This window comes from Nannospalax galili, unplaced genomic scaffold (assembly GCF_000622305.1).
Source record: "Nannospalax galili isolate Female #2095 unplaced genomic scaffold, S.galili_v1.0 scaffold85, whole genome shotgun sequence".
Classification (NCBI taxonomy): Eukaryota; Metazoa; Chordata; class Mammalia; order Rodentia; family Spalacidae; genus Nannospalax; species Nannospalax galili.
In genome coordinates, this window is record NW_008358866.1 from 8,825,823 (window position 1) to 8,837,227 (window position 11,405).

The 11,405-nt window shown below is 44.9% G+C and overlaps 2 pseudogenes; both read left to right on the top strand.

The window, feature by feature from the left end:
* Positions 1-3,102: 3,102 nt before the first annotated feature.
* LOC103725252 lies at positions 3,103-3,519 on the top strand (annotated as a pseudogene).
* Positions 3,520-6,861: 3,342 nt separating this feature from the next.
* Positions 6,862-8,648, top strand: LOC115068315 (annotated as a pseudogene).
* The last annotated feature ends 2,757 nt before the right edge of the window (positions 8,649-11,405 follow it).

The window sequence follows — 11,405 nt, forward strand, 5'->3', positions numbered from 1 at the left end:
GTTTCTTAATCCATTCAACTATTTTGTATCTTTTGACTGGGGAGTTCAGTCCATTGATATTTAAAGTTATTAATGAAAGTTGTGTATTGAATCCTGTCATTTTTATTTCTGTTCACATTCTTGATATAACTGTGCATTTCCACAGTTATACCTTCATTGAATTTCTTTACATCACTCCTTGTGTATAGTCATTCCTTTCTTCCACTTTTTATATTGCCTCAAGAACTCTCTGAAGGGCTGGTTTTGTGAACATGAATTCTTTTCATGCCCATTTATGTCATGGAAGATTTTTCTTTCCCCTTCAACTACAGTAGACATTTTGTCTGGATAAAGTAATCTGGGTTGGCATTTGTGGTCATTTAAAACTGGGAATACTTTGGTCCAGGCTCTTCTGGCTTTCATAGTTTGTACTGAAAAGTCAGCTGTAATCCTGATGGGTTTTTCTTTATTTGTGATTTGTTGTTTTTCTTTTGCAGCTTTCAGTATTGTCTCTTTGTTCTGAACTTTTAGTGTGTTTACTATGATGTGCCATGGAGAGTTTCTTTATTGGTCCTGTCTATTTTGGTGTTCTATATCCTTTTTGTATTTGGGCATGTCTTTTTTGGGGGCAGGGGCATTTTCTTCTACAATCCTGTTGAAGATCTGTTTCATACCATTGTCTTGAGATTCTTCTCCTTCTTGTATTCCTATGATTCATAAGTTTGGTTTTTTTATGGTGTCACACAATTCTTGCATATTCCATCCTTGTGTTTTTTTAAGTTTTTCATAATCTTTGCTTGAAAGCAGTCTAATTCGTCCACTTTATCTTCCAGTCTTGATATTCTGTTTTCCATTTCATTCATCCTATTGGTGAGGCTTTCCCCTGTCATTTCTAATTGGCTTACTGAGTGTTTCACTTCCTTCTTCATTTCAATCTGAGTTTTCTTCACTGTTTCTCTTTTGTGAATTTGATTAGTTTATCCCTATCTTCTCTTAGTTCTTTGATTTGTTTGTTCATGTGTTTTTTAAATTTGTTGAATTCCTTGATCATGTTTATGACTGTTCTTTTTTTTTTTTTTTTTTTTTTGAAGGGGGATCCTTCTTTTCACTGTACTCCTCTAGAGGACTATTGGTACTTGGTGGGGCTATATTATTTTTGTTTTTCATGTTATTATTTTTTCTTTGTGACTTTGACATGTGAATTTTCTTCATAGTTTCTGATTCTTGTGTGAGACTCAAACCTTCCTTTGTTTAGATCTGCTTCTTTTTGTAAACTTTATGTGACTTTGTGATTTACTTGTTGGGTATGAAAAGCTGGTTGGTGTAGGCTTTAGGTTCTCTCTTTTGAATTTATACTGGAGTGGCCTAATTGCTTTTGTCTTAAGGTATTCCCATAGAGGCCCAAGTGAGATGAGGTTCAGATGATCTCAGGCTTTCTCCTAAGGTCTGGGTCCCTCCAAGAAAGATGCCGCCCTCAAGAATTTGGGGGCTGAGCTGGCCTGGGAGAAGGGCCCAGGATAGATGCTGGTCTCAGGAAGCTGGTGGCTGTGCCACACAGGGAAGTAAAGGGAGGTGAGAGTGGGACTGGGCCCAGAGGATTCCTGGGGACCATAGGGAAGAACTGGGTTGGTCCAGATGCAAAGGATCAGGAAGCAGTGGTGGCTCTGGGTGGAGAGGTTGGCCCTGGTGTCTGGGGTGCCAAGACAACAAATGGGGCTGTACCCAGACTAGGAGGAGAGACTCGGCAGGGGGAGCTGGAAGGGTGAAAGAGGCTGCAGGAGTCAAGACCTGGTGGGCACGTTGGACTTACCCAGGGAAGGTACTGGTACCAGGACACCGGAGGCTGTGCAGCCCAGGAAGCAAAGCAACATGAGGGTGGGACTGGTCCAGTGGGCTCCTGGGGACCAGGAAAGGTGCTGGCACCAGGACTCCCAGAGGCTGTGCAGCCCAGGGAAGTAAAGGGAGGTGAGGGCAGGCCTATGGGAGAGATTATTACACACTGTCAAGTTTGGCTTCCAATATGAGCTTCAGGCTTGGCCTCCTCTGGACCACAGCTTCCTGTGCTGACATTGAGAAAATATTCCCCAGAAGGTTTTGCCTCAATGAGGCTTGTCTCTTATTAATCACAAGTGATTCTTCAGCCCAAGCTGACCAGCACCTAGTGTCCCAGTAAAGCAAACATATCACTTCCACAGATTCTTAATCCAAAACATCACATGAACAACCAGATAGAGTCTTTGTTTCCCACTGAAAAGTCACAAGTTAGGCCTCCATTGCCTGCATTGATTTCAGTGTGATATTCTAAGCTTTCACAGAAGAACCTATTGAGCTCTGAGCACTCAGTAGCTTTTTCAGCCCAAATTCCAAACACTTTTACAATCCTCCCCAAAACAACATAGGTCTATCACAGCAATAACCCACTTTCTGATATCGATTTCAGTTCTGGTATGGTTTCTGTTGTTGTGATAAAAACTGACCAAAACCAACCTGGAAGAGAAAAGAGTTTATTTGGCTTACAGGCCACAGTCCATCATCAAGGAAATCTAAGGTAAGAACTCAAGGGAATAGCTTAGACTAGAAACCATTGAGGAATGCTACCCATTGGCTTGCTTCCCCTGACTGGCTCATATACTGTTTTTATATAGCCCAGGCCTACCTTCCCAGGGATGGCATTGTCCACAGTGGGCTGGGCCCTCTGTGGAATTAAGAAAATTTCCCACAGACCTGCCCACAGGCCAATCTGATGAAGGAAACTCCTCAGTTGAGATCCCCTCCTTCCGGGTATATCTAGGCTTGTGTCAGGTTGACAAAAACTAACCATGACATTATTTTTCTCCTTAATACATCTAAGCTTTTTTCACTTCAGCAAATACAAAAACCTTAAGTAGTAAGGTTTTTATCACTGTATCACTCAAAGCAAAATCCAAAGTCCTTGCTTTGTCTGACATAATATCTCATGTCAAAACCTGACAAGGATATTACAAGGGAATAAAACCATAAGCCAACATCACTCATGAACACAGGTGTAAAAATTTCAAAATAAGCTCAGTTGGATCCCGGCAGCATCTGCAGTGACCCAGTTCCTCCACGGCTTTCCTTGTCTCACTTTCACTTCCAGAAACCATGGCCTCTGGTGTGGCTGTCTCTGATGGTGTCATCAAAGTATTCAGTGGCATGAAGGTGCTCAAGTTCTCAATGCTGGAGAAAGCGAAGAAAGGCAAGAAAACAGTGCTGTTCTGCTTGAGTGAGAACAAGAACATCATCCTGGAGGAGGGCAAGAAGAGCCTGATAGGCAATGTGGGCCAGACTGTCGACAACCCCTACACCACCTCTGTCAAGATGTTGCCAGACCAGGTGTGCTACAATGCTCTCAATGACACCACCTACAAGACCAAGGAGAGCAAGAAGGAAGACCTGGTGTTCATCTTCTTGGCTCCTGAGAGTGCACCCCTTAAGAGCAAAATAATCTATGCCAGCTCCAAGAATGCCATTCAGAAGAAGCTGAGAGGGGTCAAGCATGAATTGCAAGCTAACTGCTAAGTGGAGGTCAAGGACAGCTGCACCCTGGCAGAAAAACTAGGTAGCAGTGCTGTCATCTCCCTGGAGGGCAGGCTTTTGTGAGCTACCCCCAGCCCTCTGCTGTAGCATCTAGCAGCCCCAGACAGGCTTTTCTGCCAGAAGGGAGGGACTGGGGGGATTCCAGTAAGGGGAGGGCAGTCTTTCACCCCTGTTGCCGAATATTCCCCCCTCACCCCAGGACCATCTTCTTCCCTCCATCCCTAACAGTTTGACCTTCCCAAACTGCTTTTGACTTTCTGATTCCACTTGGGTTGAAGCAGACATAGTTCTTCCCTAGACTCCCAGTTTCAGGGCTTGGGGACTGTATTTTTTAAGGATATCCTTACTTCCTATCTGTCCCTCCCTATTCCATGCTGTCAACTTCTAGCAGCAATAGTGACTGCGCTTGTCTATTTTGTTGTGTGTTACTGGAATGGTGTGGAAATGACCCCTCCCTGTGCCAGCTGGTTGCTCTCCCTCTTACCTTGGTCTTGTCCATTCAAGGAAGAAAGAACAGTAAGGGACCTTCAATTTAAAAAAAAAGATAAAAAATAAAATAAAGAGGCTAATAAGGAAAAAAAAAAACAACTTAAAATAGTAACAAACCAAACCCAAGAACATATAAAATAATACATCACAATAGAGTCAAGTTCATCTCAAGAGTTGCAACGTTCATTTAACATTCAGAAATCTGTATAACATACACATTGAAAAGAATCATTACGGTCATATCATAAAACCATTTGATAAAATTGTATATATAATAGGGCTGGGCGTGGTGGTGCATGCCTTTAATCCCAGCACTCGGGAGGCAGAGGCAGGCGGATCTCTGTGAGTTCAAGGCCAGCCTGGTCTACATAGTGAATTCCAGGACAGCTGGGGCTACAGGGAGACCCTGTCTCAAAAAGACCAAAAATAAAATTGTATATGTAAGAGCTCAGCTTGGTGGTCCATGACTATAATCCCCAGCATTCAGGAGGTGGATTTCCAGGGTGAGATAGATCAGAGATGCTCATAATCACTGGTTTCTAAGAAGGCATGCCAGCCAGAGAGCCAGGTAAGATCGTGCTTCTATAATGAAACAGAAGTGAAAGTCCATCATCCAGGGAAGCCAAGGCAGGAACTCAAAGCAGGACCTTGGAGGCAGGAACTGAGGAGTGACCTTTCTTTACCTGAGAAGGGAATTTACAAGATTAGTAAATCTACAATATTAGAAGTTAGCATAGATTATCCATGGATAAAGGACAAGAGGAGAGGAGAATATATATATATATATAATTTTACATCTATCTCTTGATATGAATGTGGCTAATCTGGGAAAATTAAGTTGCACACATTAGTTGGATACTTTACAGAATGTAAACACATTTTAAAAATTATATTTTATTATTTTTATTTTATGTGTACAAGTGTATTATCTGCATTGTCTAAGTACACCCATGTGCACAATGCTCGTGGAGGTCAGATGAGAGGTAGATGCCCTGGAACTGGAGTTATGGACAGTTGTTAGCCACCAGGTGGGTGCTGGGACTCAAATCTGGATTCTCTGCACGAGCAATCAGTGTTCTTAACCGCTGAGCCATCTTTCCAGCCCAGTATGTAAATACATTTAAAGACTATAAAAATCTTTAGAAGAAAAAAATGTGGCTGCGCATGGTGGTGCACACCTTCAATCCCAGCACTCGGGAGGCAGAGGCAGGCAGATCTCTGTGAGTTCAAGGCCAGGCTGGTCTACACAGTGAGTTCCAGGACAGCTGGGGCTACAGGGAGACCCTGTCTCCAAAGAACCAAAAAAAAAAAAAAAAAGGGTGTAACTCTCTGATGATGTCAGAAGGTATGATGGCTAATCCTGGGTGTCAACTTGACTGCATCTGGGACTAACTGAAATGAGAGAGATCTTCTTGATTGGATCATCTGAAGCTGGAAGACACACCCTAAATGTGGGTGTTACCTTCTGATGGCAGCCCTATAAAAGGCCACAGCAGATGAGAGCTTACTTTTTGCCGTTCACTTTCTCTCTCACTGGTAAGTTCATCTTGCTGCTGTAGACTGAAGACTAGTATATCTCCTGGATTTGTCAGGCTTTCAGCACCAGATTGGGACTATTGAGACATCCATCCTTGTGGACCCAGCAACCATTGGATTCTTAGCCTCTCCAGCATGATGCAGCCATTGTTGAACTACCCGGTCTGTTTCTTTAGAGAATCCTGACTAATACAGAAGGGTATAGCCAGGGGCTAGGTTGCTGATAGGACACAAAGGTGAGTGGATAAGAAGGGATACAGAAGTAGGGTGCTGGGTGATCATGTCCTATGATAGAAAGGAAGCTGAGCTACAGAGACTGATATGCATTGGCAGACAGAAGAGACAGACTAGGAAGCATGAGATTCAGTGGCAAAGTCAGTGGCAGTGTAGAGACAGAAACTTTCTTCTACCTCCTTAAGTTCTGTGATCTGCCCTTAGAATTCAACCAAAGACATATTAATAATAGAAAAGCACACATCATGTTTCACAAGCATAGGAACATTTTTCATTTTTATCTTTTACATTTATTTGTGTGCGAGCATATGTGTGCATGTGCCATTGTATGCGTGTGAAGGTTAGAGGACACCTTGTAGATGTTGGTTCTTTCCTTCCACCAGGTGGGCTCCAGGGTGGGCTTCAGACTTGGCAAGCGCCTTTACCCACTGGGTCATCTTTTCAACCTAAATCTTAAAAGACTGGGGGATGTAGCTTAGTGATACAGTGCTTACTTAGCATGTATGAGGCCCTACATATTATCTCTGACAGAATGGGTTGGGGGTAAAAGAGGATAGAAGGTATAAGGCCCCATAGCTTATATGCCCTTCTAACAAAGCATTGTAAATGTGAGAAACAAGAGCTAATGCTGGCAAATTGTGGAAAGGTGACTAGAAAACATATGGGAGGCACTAGTAGAAGACAGGAATTCCAAATTTTAGTTAGGTGTTGCTTGCAGATGTGGGAATCTGTCCACCTGGTAATAAGGCAGGCATCTATCTCTTCTTGGCACAGAGGAGACATCTTTCACAGGGCAAGTTTCATTTCCTGCTTCAGGCAGCAAGGAGAAGGTCAAGGGGACTCAGGGATACTTCCCTGCATCTGTTGTTGCTCAACTGTCTTCAGCTCGAAAGAATCAATACTCCAAAGTGGCCTGTCTTGGGGTGGCTTATTCTGAACCCCTTCAGCCTTGTTCTAAAATGAGATCATGCTCTTTACCCATTCTCCTCAACCACTTTTCTTATAACTTAACCCTCATAACAGTCCTGGAAAATTATTTTGTCGGGGAAACCTAGACTTACAACTATGACGATTGAGTCACATTTGGAGGCTCTGAAATTCTGCCCAGTCATGGTGCCCAGGGCATGGCTGTGATAGCAGCTAGTCCAACTTTCAATCACCAGTTAACAGTAAAGTGGGAAGAATATTTTCAAGGTTGTCATAAGCACAGAATGAGGTTGTGACATCATAGACATAGAATACATGTCTGTTCTTGCCTCAACATATTCATTAAGCGCTCTCTAAGTATGCCAAGTCTAGGAAGCCCGGATCATGAAGAGGAATATGCAATGGGCACTTCTCTGATACTGATGAGATACTCCTTTCCGTGGCTAGGCCTTTACAGAGACATTTACAGAGCCTACCTGGCTTCTAACAGTAACTTTGCCATGGTCAGGCATTTGTTCTTGAGTGTGACCTTGGGACTGCTGGGTTTCAAGACTCCTTCAGGAACTCCGCAGGGTCAGAACTATTTCTCAACAATACTACCAGTTATCTAACTTTTCTACTCCTGGTACTGTTCAGAGGCTACACGCATCATTATCTAATGGCTAATGAATGAGGCTTTAAGAGGTCTCAACTTTTATGTGTTCATGTGTACATGTGTGTGCAGATGCATGTGTGCTTGCATGAGTGTTCACCATACGTGTGTGTGTCTCAGGGGGTGGGGCAGAAGTTGGCATTATTTTATGTGTATGAGTGTATTGTCTGTATGTATGTAAGTGCACCCGTATTGTGCAATGCCCGCAGAGGTCAGAGAAGGTGTTGAATCCTCTGGAACTGGAGTTACAGACGACTGTTAGCTGCCATGTGGGTACAGGGAATTGAACCTGGGTCCTCTGCAACAGTGGCCAATGGCCTTAACCACTGAGCCATCTCTCCAGCCTCTCCACCTTATTTTTTGGAGCAGTGTTTCTCACTGAACCTGGAGCTCCCAGATTCAGCTAGATTTGTTGGTCAGCAAGCCCCAGTCATCCTCCTGTCTCTGCTTCCCCAGTACTGGGATCTGAAGCACATGCCACACTCTACCTAGTTTTTTGTTTTGCTTTTAAGTATGTGTGCTGGGAATCTGATGCAAGGTCCTCATGCTTGCAGGGCAAGAACTATACCCACTATACCCAGAACTGTATCTGTGTGTATATCTCAGAGGGTGACTATCTCAGTTTGGCTAGTTAAACACAAAGAAGAGAGGATCATGATTTCTTTCGGAGCTGGGATGTTGAGGGAGTTGGGTCTGGTTACAAGCAGCAGCTGAAGGACCACTGAGACAACATTAGTGAAAGGAAGGCCTTTGAAACTTCTTAGTAGAGGGTGGGTCTCAGTGGCTGGTTGGCAGTCAGGGCCCCAGACCCAGGATCTGTCTCACACCCTCTCCAAACTCACAGCAAGGTGAGTCCTGTCCTCACCATATGCAATGGGCACTTGAGGCACAGGAGGCCATATAGGTGCCACTGTTCGGGAAGGTGTTCATTCAATGAGACAGCAGTGGCTCCTATTGTCAGTTCCAGACTAAGTTCCCTATGGAGCTGGAGAGCAGGATTAACATTTCAAACTCCAAATAACTTTTATGCACATGAAACAGAAGTCTGGGGTCTAATCATATCTTGAAAGCTGTTTGGCTTCATAGCATGTATCATCTTCTTATGCATGAAAATTCATTTTGAGATGATTCTGAAGAAAGCCTCCAATGCACTAATGAACAGAATGAGAAAATATGTGCTCCTCAAGGGCACCTTATGCCAGTCCCCAATGAAACAGGACTTCAGGTTACTGAAATTACCATCTATGATGATAGGCATAGCAGTGGAAGATAAACCATAGAACTGAAGTTCCCTCTGCCAGCTGAGGCCCTGAGCTGGCCATAGTCAGGTCATGGAATGCCCCTACTTTCTCTCCAGGGCATCATTCCTTTAAAAAAATTGGGGGGACTCAAGAGATGGCTCAGTGGTCAAGGGCACTGGCTGCTCTTGCAGAGGACCCAGGTTCAATTCCCAGCACCCATATGGCACCTGACAACCATCCGTAATTCCAATTCCAGGGGATTCAATGCCCTCTTCTGACCTCAGCATTTCATGACATGGTTCTACTTACATACATGCAGGCAATACACTCATACACATAAAAATAATAAATTTTTTTTGTCTTTTTGAAGCAGGGTCTCCCTGTAGCCCCCAGCTGTCCTGGAACTCACTATGTAGACCAGGCTAGCCTTGAACTCACAGAGATCCGCCTGCCTCTGCCTCCCAAGTGCTGGGATTAAAGGCATGTGCCACCATGGCTGGCAATAAAAATATTTTTAATGTTGATTCTTTGAGAATGTCATACAGTATAATATCACATTCAGATCGCTTTCCCCACCCCTACTTATTACCACCCCCGAATTCATGTTCTTTTTTTGAGACAGTGTCTCCCTATACCTCTGGCTGGCCTGGAACTCACTATGTAGACCAGGCTGGCCTTGAACTCACAGAGACCCGCCTGCCTCTGCCTCCCAAATGCTGGCATTAAAGGCATGCACCACCATGCCTAGCTTATTCTTTTTCTAAAGGCCTATCAAGTTTAATATGTGTTGCCAAGTACACTTGGATGTGGGTTTATCCTTTAGAGTCTTTGGTCACCTACCAGACATTATACCCCTAAAGAAAACTGACCGCCCAGGAGCTACCAATTGCCAATAGAGCCTCGGCTAGGCCTGGGCCTTCTCATCTACCTCCCCTATCCATGATGGATTTTTATCTGGCTTGGGCTTGCACAAGTCTTGTGCATGCTATCACATGTACTCTAGAGTCATATATGAAACTACCCTGTGGTATCTAGACAACAGTTTCCTTGTATTCATCTACCACCTTGGGGAGTTATAATCTTTCTGCCCCCCTCATCCACAATGAGCTCTGAGCCTTAGGAGAAGAGATTGTGATAGGTGTCCCATTTAGGGCGAGTGTACAACATCATTCTTTTTTTTATTATTATATTTAACACAATATTATTTAAAATATTTTATTTATCTTTATTTTATGTGTATGAGTGTTATGCCTGCATGTATGAAAGTGCACCCGTGTCATGCAATGCCCACAGAGGACAGAAGAGGCTGTCGGTTCTCCTGGAACTGGAGTTACCGACAGTTGTTAGCTGCCATGTGGGTGCTGGGAATAAAACCCTAGTCTTCTACAAGAACAGTCAGTGTTCCTAACCACTGAGCAATCTCTCCAGCTCAAGCATCATTCTTTTATCTACTGCTACAGCCATGGTACCATTTACCCCAAGGAGTTTCTAAAATTCCACAACTGGATTGACCTCTAGTTGCTCAATATGTATTTTTGGTCTCAAAATCATGTAGGTCTCTATAATCTTTTGACTATGTGAGAAAACACAATGAAGCATTTTACTTTTTAAATTCAAAGCCCCAAATAGGTAGGTGAGGCAGACAAGGGAGCTCACACCTGTAATCCCAGCACTTTGGAGGCTGATGTAGGATTACTGCAGGTTTGAGGCCAGCCTGGGCTATATAGTGACTTCCAGAACAGCCTTGGCTAGAGACCCTGTCTCAAAAACACAAAATGAGCTGGGGGGATAGCTCAGTCAGTAAAGTGCTTGTCGTGAATATGAGGACCCAAGTCTGGATTCCCAGTACCCACATAAAATGCCGAGTGTGGTGGTGCTGGCCTGTAATCCCACAGCTGGAGAGGCTTAGAAAGATTCCTGAGCCTTTCTAGTCAGCCAGTCTAGGCTAATGGGTGAACTCTAAGTTTAGTGAGAGACTATCTCAAAGCAGATGGAAAGGCTGGAGTGATGACTGGGGGTTAAGAGCACTTGCTGCTTTTGCAGAGGACCCAAGATCAGGTCCCAGCTTTCATTGTATGTAGCTCCAGTTCCAAGGGATCTGGCACCATCTTCTTGTCTCTACAGGTATTGCATGCATGTCCTGTACATACATACATGCTGGCAAAATACTTATACACATTAAATTATAAGATAAAGACTGAGGAAGCCCCCTCTGGGCTCTACACACAAGAACACTCATAATAGGAGAGCCGGTATCTTATATTTTACCTAGTAAGTCTAGCCTATAGACAAAAAAAATTAAAACCCTCCCCAAGGCAACAAGCAGCTATTGTGAGTCCCAAGTAATTGCAATTTTGAGAGCAGCACTTCCGGTCCATAGGTCAGGCTGGGACAGCTAGAACACTCATAGCCGGAAGTCCCCTCTGAGCAGAACTAGGTTGCGCCACATACCAGGCCTCGCCCCTGCCCCGCCCCAGAGGCTCCGCCCCTTCCAAGCCTAGAAGCCCCGCCCCACCCCAGAGGCCCCGCCCGTCGCCGGAAGCTCCCTCAGGCGGCGGGCGGGCTTTCCAGGCTGGCGGGGCCGGATTCCGGACGAGGCGTCCGGCCTCCACGGGGCTGTGGCGGCCGCCCGCGGGCAGCCGGGCGCTTTCGCCGTCGCCTTCGCCAAACTTCCGTGGCCGGTGACGGGCCGAGCCCTGGGCGGCCGGTGCAGGCGACCGCCATTCCGGTGTCGCTGCGCCCGCGGGGGCCGCCCGAGCCGGCCGCCATGCCGCTGGGCCTGAAGCCCA